Genomic DNA, 12348 nt, shown 5'->3' with positions numbered 1-12348 from the left:
AGTTTGAACCTGGGAGGCAGAGGTTGCGGTGAGCCGAGACCATGCCATTGTACTCCAGCCAGGGCAACAAGAGTGAAACTCTGTCTCAAAAAAAAACTAAAAATAAAAATAATTCTTTTTTATTATTATTATGCTTTAAGTTCTGGGGTACATGTGCAGAACATGCAGGTTTGTTACACAGACATACACGTGCCATGGTGGTTTGCTGCACCCATCAACCGTCACCTACATTAGCTATTTCTCCTAATGCTATCCCTCCCCTAATCCCCCAACCACCGACAGGCGCCAGTGTGTGATGTTCCCCTCCCTGTGCCCATGTGTTCTCACTGAGGAACATATTTTTTTTTTTTTTTTTTGGAGAAGGAGTCGGGCTCTGTCCGCCAGGCTGGAGTGCAATGGTGCAACCTCAGCTCAGTGCAACCTCCACCTCCTGGGTTCAGGCCATTCTCCTGCCTCAGCCTCCCAAGTAACTGGGATTACAGGCACCTGCCGCCACACCCGGCTAATTTTTTGTATTTTTAGTAGAGGCAAGATTTCACCATGTTAGCCAGGAAAGGAATATATAATTCTTGATGGCAGCTCTTGCATCTGCAGTTGTTATAATTTGCAATGAGGATTATGTCATTACCCTACAGGTAGCCCCTTCTAAATACAATCTTATAACCAAAAGACTCCAGAATTGAATGGCTATTCCACTAATAGACTGCTTTTCAGACACCTGTAGGATTTTCCAAATATCAAGGATTTAATTTGCTGCATTGAAGTTGAATGAACTGCAAATTTTGTTTACAGATTTTTCATATATAGATATTTCTTGCCTGATCAGAGACTGACATAGAGTCTCTGAAGCTACCCAAAATATGTCCCATTTGATGTGTCCTAAACTTCTTTTAAGAGAACCAGAGCTCTTCCTGTTCTCCACCCTGGGGGATCAAGGTGAAAAGGAGAACCCATGCGGAAACTTTGCATCCATCCACAAGCTCTGCCTCAACATCTGTGTTGAAGAGAGTGGAGACAGACTGACCCAAGCAGCCAAGGTTTTGGAGCAGCTCACAAGGCAGACCCCTGTGTTCTCCAGAGATAGATACGCTGTCAGATCCTTTGGCATGCAAGTTCAAGCAATTCTCCTGCCTCAGCCTCCCCAGTAGCTGGGATTACCGGCCTGTGCCAACATGCCCAGCTAATTTTTGTATTTTTTAGTAGAGACAGGGTTTCACCACGTTGGCCAGGATGGTCTCGAACTCCTGACCTTGTGATCCACCTGCCTCGGCCTCCCAAAGTACTGGGATTACAGGCTGACCCACTGCACCTGGCCAAAACTTTAATATATGAATAAAAGAATAAAGTTACCCATTCAATCATATATATCAAAGACATTATGCCTTCAAACTAAATAACAAAAAATAATTGCACAAATGATTTTATCATAATCTGAAATTTAAATGGGCATCCATGCCAGAATACTAAATAGTACATTTCTGTTCCAGTGTATTACATTTCTTTGAATATTATTTTTGCAGAGCAAAAGCATAAGCCAAAGTAGTTATGTCAACTGTTATAGAGCCCTCCACTCCAAGTGATGGCTATATGGGAAGTTATTATTCTATTCTCCCTATTTTGTATATACTTAAAAATTTACATAATAAAGGAAATTTTTTTTAATTTATTGTAAGACATGTAAGTGTAGGTCAGTGTGACCTCTTCACTTTAATTCTTAACAGATGCAGCCTTCCGTCTCTCTCTAAAAGCATTCAGCTTCCTGGAACATTTAATATCACCTTCAAAGAATGCTAGGCACCCTGAACCGCTCTCCCAGTGTCTTATCCCCTCATTCCCTCCAGCACCCTGCTCCTTCTACTGACAGCCCAGGATGGCAAGAGACTCCACAATCACTGGATCTGTGGTCTCAGTTCAACTTTTTACCAGTATATTAGGCAAAATGGCTGCCCAACAGACCCCAGTGTGTGATGCTTCCCTCCCTGTATCCATGTGTTTTCATTGTTCAACACCCACTTATGAGTGAGAACATGTGGTGTTTGGTTTTCTGTTCTTGTGTCAGTTTTCTGAGAATGATGATTTCCAGATTCATTCATGTCCCAAAGGATGAACTCATCCTTTTTTATGACTACATGGTATTCAATGGTGTGTATGTGTCACATTTTCTTTATTCAGTCTATCCTTGATGGGAATTTGGGTTGGTTCCAAGTCTTTGCTATTGTAAACAGTGCTGCAATAAACATACGTGTGCATGTGTCTTTATAATAGAAAGATTTCTAATCCTTTGACCCAGCAATCCCATTACTGGGTATATACCCAAAGAGCCAGGTTTTGCATCAACCCCTTCTTTTGATCTTCTGTGACCTAGAGACTCACATAACAATAGTGTTCTCTGGCCCCAGACTCTCCAGATTGAATGAACCCTTTCTTTTCTTTGTTCCCACTTTGTCTTACTTTTCTTTTTTTAACAGCTTTATTGAGATATAATTTATATATCTTACAATGCACTCATTTAAAGAGACTAATTCAATGGTTCTTAATATGTTTACAGACTTGCACAACCATCACCACAATCATGTCACTTATTCCTTTCTACTTCGTAAGTATCTCCCTTTGCATTATAAGAGATTCTTCATTTGCATTATAAATCCGAGTGCAGGATGCCCCCGCCCTGTGTCTATGACACCCCTACAGCATCTAGCACCAGATGTCAGTATCAGTAATTCCAGATGCTTGTAGTATTATCACTCCCCACTTTCGCCCTTGTTCTAGCTCTCTATCCTAGGTTGGAATTCATAGAAAAAAGAAAAGTGTAGGCAGAAGAAAAATAATATAAATACCATCATCAAACTACTAATCAAAAAGCTCCCTTCTTCTAGCCACATCCCAATTATTAAGGTTTTTTTCTAAAAAATAAAATAAAATAACACTGAACAATTTTAGTTAATATCTTAAAATATGTGTTTCTGCCATGAGGCTGATGTGATCGCTATCATACACCAAATACTCATCTAATGCAGCTTTACCAAGTAAGAGCCCCACCAGAACTTGTTGCTGACTCTTGGATCCCTCAGTCCAGTCAAGGACATAAAAGTGATTGGAGAAGCTGGTGGGTTGAGGATATGGTGACAAGATCTCTTTGGAGAGGGCTCTCCTCTCCTCATCTCTAATGCTTTAGAGGATGGGTTGAGGTATGTTGCCTTCTATCCCCAAACCTAGTTGGGGAGTCTCAGGGAATACCTGCAACAGCTTGGAAATGTGCTCCCTGATACTGGAGACATGGAAGGCTGGTGCCTGACTTGACCTGATGAAGCTTAAGTGGGCTGGGGACTAGGAAGTCTGGAAGCTTATTAACTGCTTGGATAGAGAAGCCAACAGACCACTACTGCATAGGAACTGAGCTGAATGATGCTTTGTATTTCACATCAGGTATGTGTCAGGAGGGAGACAGTGTTGGAAAGAGGTTATCCTGCTTCTCAGCCAACAGGACTACTTAAAGGAGGAAAGAGCTGAAAGACACTGAGTTGTGTGGTGGACGCCCAGGAAGCAATCCATCTTAGTCCAGGGAACTGCATAAGAGAGGGCCCAGTAGGAAACCTCTGAAGAGCTCAAGAAGAAGAACCCGAGAGAGAAGAGTTGGCTTTATCATCTCCAGTCCCACCCGGGTGTATCAGCTTTAACCATCCATATGTCTAGAGAGCCTGATGCTTCCTAGCCAAGCAATGCCCTCCCCTACACCTCTGCTCTCTCCTACCCTTAACACTGGCAGTTCCAAACCAGCAGTTTGTGAGGGAGGAAGGAGGTGAGAGGAGAGAGACCCAGGAACTCACCCTGTCCCTGCAGCCGCCTGAAGCAGGTACAACCTGGGAAACAGGAGAAGAGGCGACCAAGGGCAAATCTTTGTTATCTCATGGTCAGGACATTCTAATTACTGAATTGTGAGTGTGTTCACATCTTAAAGTGACTATAGGATTGTCACATAAGAAGTAGAGAGATTGTGGGATTGGATGAGTCTCAAGATGGACAACCGGGATTCTATAGGAAAGGCCTACTGGTGGTTTGGAGTTTCTCCCCCTAAATCTGGAAAAATGAACATGAACATCCTTCACCAAGAAGAGCTCAATGCTCAGAAGAAAGGGGAAATTGAAGCCAAAATGGAACAGAAAGCCAAGCAGAATCAGGTGGCCAGCCCTCAGTCCCCACATCCTAGCGAAATCACAAATGTACACAACTCTTCCTGCCTTTCCAAAAGGTTGCCAACGACAGTAGCTTCTTGCAGCAGTTTTTGAAGTTGCAGAAGGCACAGACCAACACAGATGCCGGCCCCCTACCCCCTACGCCAGCGCGCCCAGTGCCCCTTCCAGCACACTTACCCCCAGTGCAGGGAAAGGGTCCCTCCTCATCAGCAGGCGTACAGGCCTGGGGCTGGCCAGCTCCCTGGACCAGGTGACAAGCTCTTGCAGCCAAGCAGCTGCTGGTGGCGCACCGTCTGAGTGTCTTCCAGTACCCCGAAGAGGAGGAGGAGGAGGACTACAAGCAGTGGCTGAAAATCAAACTTTCATTCCCAGAGGGAGTTGAGACTCGAAAAATGATAGAGAAATTGGCCCACTTTGTGGCAGAGGAGTTAGAAAAAGAAGCTATGGAGGATTACAAGGATAACCAGGCGTTTGCATTTTTGCATGATGAGAATAGCAGAGAACTCCTCTACTACAGAAAGAAGGTGGCTGACGTAAGAAAGGAAACGCAGAAGTCCCCGACAGCCTCTCAGAAAGTTTCACCCCCAGAGGACAAAGAGGTCAAGAACCTTGCAGAAAACTTGGCCAGGTTCATAGCACGCAGGGATCCCAAGTGGAAACCATCGCCCTCCAGAACAACCACGAAAACCAGGCTTCAGCTTTCTGTATGAGCCCAAGAGCCAAGGCGACCAGTGCTACTGACAGAAGCTGGAGAAATTCCGGAAAGCCAAGGCCGGCTCCACAGGCAACCTCATGGCACACGACACGGCCTGAAGCGCAAGTCCCCTCCTGAGGCCTGTCAGGGTTCTCTACCCGAGCCACCATCTGCCGCGCCTCGTACTGGCCTGCGCTGCCCCCGGCCCCCGCTCGTCATCCCTGCTCCAGCCGCCCCCGGGAAGCCAGACTCCCTCCGCAACCACCGTGAAGAGAAAGCAGAAGAGCCGGTTGGGGGCCTCTCCCTCACCTCCGTCAGTTCAGTACCTCAAGAGGCTCGCTATGAGAAGCGGAAGTTCGTGGGGCTAGCGGGCGTCGCAGAGCTGTCGGGCGCCGGGAAGAAGCCGCTGAAGGAGCAGCAGGAGATGCATCAGACGTACGACGTGATCATGGAGCACAAGCGGGCCACGCAGGACATGCAGCTGCTGTGGGAGAAGATGGTGCACAGCACCAGCACCGCTACCACAGCAACGAGGAGGTGGACAGCGAGCTGGGCACCCGGGAGCACCAGCTGCGGCGCATGGAGATGGACACGACGACGGAATGCGCCGAGCGGCTGACGAAGATGGGCCAGGCCAAGCCCTTCATCGGAGACTTCCTGCCTCCAGGCAAGCTGAAGAAGTTTACGGAGACCTTCAGAGCCTTGAAGAAGGGCCGCGAGCCTGAATACTCCAAGTTCAAAAAGTGCAAGCTGACCGAGGAGAACTTCGGCTACCATATGCTGATGAAGATGGGCTGGAAGGAGGGCGAGGGGCTGGGCTCGGAGGGCCAGGACATCAAGAACCTGGTCCACGGTCCACAAGTGCACCGCCACAGCGGTTGGCGCCGGCTTTGGCACTGACTGGCCGGCTACGCTCTCCAAGGAGGACGCCGAGTACGAGGCCTTCCGCCCGAGGATGATGCTAGCCTACCGCTTCCGGTCCAACCCCCTTCGCCCCCACCCCCTACAACGCCAGATGGTCTTTCTACTGAGCGGTCTGGAAACAGGTACTTTCAGGAAACTGTCCCTGGTCTGTGGAATGTTCCGGCCTGCATTTCTGGCCACTCCTCCCATTGTCATGAATGTCATGCGGTGTAACAAAGTCTCAGGGCTTATCAAAAAAAAAGAAAAAACAAAAGAAATAATAGGTAGAGAAATCATGGGACTTCTAGAGCTTTCCTCCAGGGAGAGGAAGTTATCACCAAATGAAGTTTAAACACACAGTGGTAAAATTATTTTTATTTAAGCTTTTTTTTTTTGTCGCAATCCAAGCACCACACTTGTTCAGCATACCAGATGTATAGATATTGTAAGATTGATTACATGCTTTCAGTCTTCTTAATGATAAATATCACTGAGTTTGACATTTATTATGTGCAAGGCACTATGATAAACACATACTGTAACAATCAATATCCCAGGAAAAAAAAAAGGAGACATGGTTAAATTGGGATTTTCTTAGGGAGTTTAATAAAGGGATTATTTGCGAAGATGTGGCAGGTTGTAGGGATGATGCTGTGCCCTGGAGCTAGTAATAGCAGGGCTGTTACCTGTCCTTAAGCCTGAAGGGAAGAGGGTAGGGAGTAGTTTTCCAGAACGCAGAAGGAGAGAGTCTCCTAGAAAGCTTCTGGGGAGGAATAGTGACAGCCTAAGGCAATGCTGCAGGGAAAGCTTTCAGAATAAATCCCCAGTCTCACTCTCAGCCCTCCCTCTGATCTTCTGTCTGGGCACCCTATTGGCTAAACCAAAAAAAGCAAAGGACAAAGGAGCCTAGTGGTCTATGCAGGTCAGCCTCCTGAGAGGGAGACCAAGGAAGAGAAGGACAGTGGATCTGAAGGAACAAATGAAAATATCTAGTATACATACATATCTCATTTTATTTGCACAAAAACACTCATTATTCACATTCTGCAGATGAGGAAATTGGGGTCTAGACACTAACTAGTTCAAGGTCAGGTGGATAAGGAGTCAAAATTAGCATCTAGCTCTCTCCAGAGCCTATGTTCAAAATTATTGGTGTTCTATCAATGTCTTATCCTCTAAACATAAAGTCTATAAATATTACTATTTTAACTAACGGTTAGTTAAATCATGCTTACACTGATGTGGTGACCAAGGAAATATTGGCCACAGAATAGAATAGCTAGCAAGTCTTTGGAACAACATAGGTGTTTAGTTGGGTTTTTTTGGTTTTTTTGTTTTTTTTAATTTTTAACCGTGCTCAAATCTGGGAAAAATCTCACGGATGAACTAGAAAGGGAGAGTGATCATTAGAACCTAATTTGGGAATTTTTTAATCTTTCTTTGGTAATATTTCTTATCACATGTTCTTCCCCATCCGACAAAGCCTATAGATGTAGTTGGAGCATTATTTTTCTTCAGAAAGAAAGCGCTTTAAACTTCCAGGTGCTGGAATTAGATATGCTGCATATCACATCAAATGAGATGGCAGCAAAGGTGGCATGATCAGCCTAAATGTAAACTGTGCAGCTTAATTCTTACAAAAGAAAAAAAAAAAAAAAAAAAAAAAAAATTTAAAAAAAAAAAAAAAAAAAAAAAAAAAAACCTTCCTGCCAGTAATTCAAAACCAGCCAGGACACGAAACTTTTTTTTTGAGAAAACAGAGTTCCTTTAATCAGGTAATCGATATCCATAATTTTTATTCAAAATGGTATTGTGAAAAGCAGATTTTCATTCAAAAACTCTCCTGCACACTTATATGTACATGTTTTTATACTAAGTAAAATTTTTCCTCATATTTTTATAATGATACACACACTACATGTCCTGTACATGTACCAGTGTGCATATTCAAATGTTTATATAAGTTTATTATAAAAAGTAAAGTGATGAATACTGTTTAAAATAACTAATATACTATTTTTAATTTGGGGGGTTACATAGAGTCTCAAATATTTAATTGTGATTTTTAAAAGATTTAGTAAAGACTTCGAAAGCTAAAACACAATTTGAATAAAAAAAGAATGGTTCTTTTTACACAATTATAAATATTTTCCTCACAATGCTGATTTGACCCTATTTTTAAAGTATTAGATTATATTCCTTTGATCAGATGAAGAAAACTAAACCATTATAAATGGCTAGCTGAAAGTGAATCCTGTTCTTGTGTTTCTTTAGCAGATTAAAAATTTGTCCTAGGGAAGATGACTGGCTTCAGTTCCAAACATAAAAGTCAGGTATGTGCATACTCACACATATGTACTTTTACCATAGCTCCACAGCCCTGAAATGTTATTACCAGATGTTTTTCTATGCATTTTTAGTGATATGTTGATTTCCTTAAAAGAATAATTTGGTATCATCCAGGTGTGCCAATAAGATTAAGACACTGCTGTTCAAGAAAGAGGCCAGGAGTATTTCCTTAATGTAGCTCTTACATGGAAGCAAACATCAGGCATGCAAAAGAACAATCTCTACCTCTTCCCCACCTTATCACACCTAGGTGTCCTAGTTCTGGAAGTTAGAAGTTTGAAATGGATCTATGAGACTAAAACCCAGGTGTCAGCAGAGCTGTGTTTCTTCTTGTTACTTTAGGGGAGTGAATCTATTTCAATGTTTTTTTCCAGTTTTGCTGCATTTCTTGGCTCAAGGCCTCTTCTTTGAGTCCCTCTGCCTTCTTTCTCTGTTGTCATACCACCTTCTCTGTTTGTGATACTTCCACTTCCCTCTCACAAAGACCCTTGTGATTACGTTGGGTTTGGCTCATCCAGATAATCTAGAATAACCTCCTTATCTCAAAAGCTTCATCTTAATCACACCTGCAGTCTTTTCTTGCCATGTAAGGAAATATATTCTCCAGCTTGAGGGACTAGGATGTGGACATTTTTGGTGGGACATTATTGTGTCTATCACAGGGGTAAATTTAAAAAGTATTTGTGAGGATTCATTAATTTATGAAGATGGTATAGGATGAGTGAGGGAGACAGTACATTCTCCTAGGTATATAATTTACTTAATTTTAAAAATAGTGGTGGTCATTTACTAAGGTGAAGCATATTAGAAAAAAAAATCATTCAAGTGTGAAGATTATAATGTTGGGGCATGTAGACAACTATATCTGACAACTACAACATTTAAAATTTCATGTATGGCTTGTGATTTGTGGGTCACATTAGATTTCTACTGGCCAGAGCTACCCTAAAAAGTCCTATTTCAAGGAATCCTTTTACACTGTTGGTGGGAGTGTAAGTTAGTTCAACCATTGTGGAAGACAGTATGGCGATTCCTCAAGGATCTAGAAATAGAATTACCATTTGACCCAGTAATTCCATTACTGGGTATATAACCAAAGGGTTATAAATCGTTCTGTTATAAAGACACATGCACGTGTATGTTCATTGTGGCATTGTTACAATAGCAAAGACCTGGAGCCAACCCAAATGCCCACCAATGATAGACTGGATAAAGAAAATGTGGCACACATACACCATGAAGTACTATGCAGCCACAAAAAACAATGAGTTAATGTCCTTTGCAGGGACATGGATGAAGCTGGAAACCATCATTCTCAGCAAATTGACACAAAAACAGAAAACCTAACACTGCATGTTCTCACTCATAGGTGGGTGTTGAACAATGAGAACACATGGACACAGGGAGGGGAACATCACACACTGGAGTCTGTTGGGAGATGGAGAGCTAGGAGAGGGATAATGGGGTGTGGGCAGATTGGGGAGGGAAAACATTAAGAGAAATACCTAATGTAGGTGACGGGGGGGATGGAGGCAGCAAACCACCATGGCATCTGTATACCTATGTAACAATCCTGCAAGATCTGCACATGTACCCCAGAACTTAAAGTATGAGAGAGAGAGAGAGAGAGAGAGAGAGAAAGTCCTACTTCAAATACACTTGGCCTGTGAAAATTCAAAGCCTCTTCATGATCTCTTCAAATTCCCAAATTTTACATAATCATGGGACTTTCTCCAAATATCTGCTCTATGCACAACATAAAATTTGTGCTCTATATTAGCACAAATCTCTCTAGTTTCCTCTATATTAGCACAAAACAAAATTCAGAACCTTTATCATTTATTTAAAGAAAAAGATTTCTATGTGTAGAAACATTATTGATGATATCTGAGTCATAAAACTACATTATAAGATCTGCCTTCTCTTTTACTACCCATTTTTTCTCCCTTAATTCTTTTCATTCTTCCTTTTCTTCTTTTCAGAAACAAAACAATTTCTCTCTTTTTCTCCTGCTTAGTAGTTCAGTAAGCATCTTATTTTGTTGGAGTATGCTTTTGAGATTTGTCTCTCTTTCTGAAATCAAGCAGTTTTCTCCTTAAGATAAAGTCTAGTGAATAAAACTTTCTTCATCTTTTACACTTGCAATCAAAGATGAAAGTCACTGGAGTGATTTTTTTTTAGTGTATTCACAGCTCTGATTTTAGTGAGAGGTGTAGAGTCACATCTATTTATTACTCTCTGCTATTACAAAATGTGGTAACCCCTAGTGGGACTTTGGGAAGCACAGTGTAAAAACCATCATTCCGTTCTCCTGGCTCACGAAACACCCTACTCTCCCAATTTTTCATTTCTGAGAAGTCCTCCTCAGTGAACGTTGAAGGCTTCTCAACTTCCAAATATATCTAAAATGCTGGCTTTCTGTTGCCCTCCTCAATTTTCCTTGTGTGTTTTCATCCAACAGTGTTTCAACTCTGCTCCCTAAAGGTTACGTTCATTCAAATGTAAACCTCCAACACAATTCTCCTAAAGGCTTGAGGTTCAAATAGCAGCACACTTGCTAGATATCTCCTGTTAGCTTGAGCTTCCACAGGCACCTCAACTTTCTAACAAAGACAATTTCAGAGCTGCGTCTCAGTTTTGATACTGGCAAGCCAATCTTAGGGTCTGACTTAAGTGCTGAAATTGCCTTATCTGGTTTAGATTCAGTGTTGCTGAATTGATTATGGAATCTGAGAAGTCCCATGAAGTCCCACTACAAGTTGGAGACCCAGGAAAGCCAGCAGTGTAGTTCAAAGGCCTGAGAACAAGAGAGCTAATATTGTGCATTTCAGTCTGAGTCTAATGGAGCACTGAAGCAGAAGATTTATGTCTCAACTCCAGCAGTCAGGCAGAGATTAGATACTAAACTTTTACTGAATTATAATGTAGCATATTTATACCTATTTTTTAAATTCCTCCAGGCATCTATTAAGTGTCCTAAAGAAAAATTGCAGTGAAAAACCACAGGATACTCTTCACTAATACATAAAAAAAAAATTAAATGGGTTTAAAAGAGTACAAATAACCTAGATTTCAAGATCTAGAGAAAACACATAATCTGTATACATATGGTTCCTTGCAAGCAAAAATTGAAACAATTAAGAAAAATAACTGAATACGAAAAAATTAAGTTCTACATAGCTACAGTCTAATTTCCAATGGTATATCAAAGGAAAACCTAAGACATGCTTCTTCTTTTTAGAAATGTTTTAAAGGGTAAGCTCATCTGGAGCTCATAAGAAAATTTACTTAATATTTAATGAAACAAATACAAATTTCTAAACACTGAAGAACACTGTGCCAAAGGCTTGAGTTTTCAGTATTAGTAAAAATTTGTGCATGCCTTTCTAAGCAACAAGCAAAGACACTGCACATCATTACAGAGTGCTTATCTTCCAATCTGCTTAAAAGGCATCTCAGACCTTATAAAGTAGTTGCCTTTTAAATACATAAAACTTGTAGTGGGGGTTGCAATCACAGACAGTAAGAAGAAATTTCCTAAAGATGTATTTAACCATGTCTCCTATTTCACAAATTTCCCCAGTCAGTGGTTCACCTAGCCATTGGCCAACTGTTCCAGCCATCCACGATGAGGGTCCAGGCATGCAAAGGAAGAAGCCATCTTGAAAGTCCAGCCCAGTTGAACTTCACATGACACCAGTGCCACTCTCTATCTGCCTGCAACTGCATGAAAGAAAGTGAAAATTGCCCAGATAAGCACAATCAATGTACAGAACTGTGAAATTGTAATTAACTTTTGATTCACCACATTTTTTTGCTGGTTTGTTTCATAGCAGTAGATAACTGAAACACTGTATATAGCCTATCTTTGGAAGAGTGTATACAACTTTCAACCCCATCTAATTATTCTTACCAACAACCATGGAATATATAGTTTGAGGGAAGGTATTTGGAAAGATTTAAATAAGACATGACATTACTCCCTTCAACATTTAAAGAATTTAAAGGATAGCCTACTGACATGTTATTAGTTGGCCAAACAGGGCACCCAAATGAATTAGATGGGCAAAAAGTCAACATGTACATTCCTCTTAATATTTATGATAATAAGGTAATTGAAGATACTTCCTTTGACAAAATCATAAGGCACCATCAGATCTCCAACTGAGAAATATTGATGGGTAATTGGAGTTTGTCTCCATCAAACCC

General features: G+C 41.7%; 1 pseudogene; it reads left to right on the top strand.

Annotated features, from left to right (window-relative positions):
• Positions 1–4004: 4004 nt before the first annotated feature.
• LOC108307002 lies at positions 4005–11805 on the top strand (annotated as a pseudogene).
• The last annotated feature ends 543 nt before the right edge of the window (positions 11806–12348 follow it).

The sequence above is a fragment of the Cebus imitator genome, unplaced genomic scaffold (assembly GCF_001604975.1).
Source record: "Cebus imitator isolate Cc_AM_T3 unplaced genomic scaffold, Cebus_imitator-1.0 Scaffold76, whole genome shotgun sequence".
NCBI lineage: Eukaryota > Metazoa > Chordata > Mammalia > Primates > Cebidae > Cebus > Cebus imitator.
The sequence above is the reverse complement of the archived record's forward strand: the minus strand, read 5'-3'. Positions and strand labels throughout refer to the sequence as shown.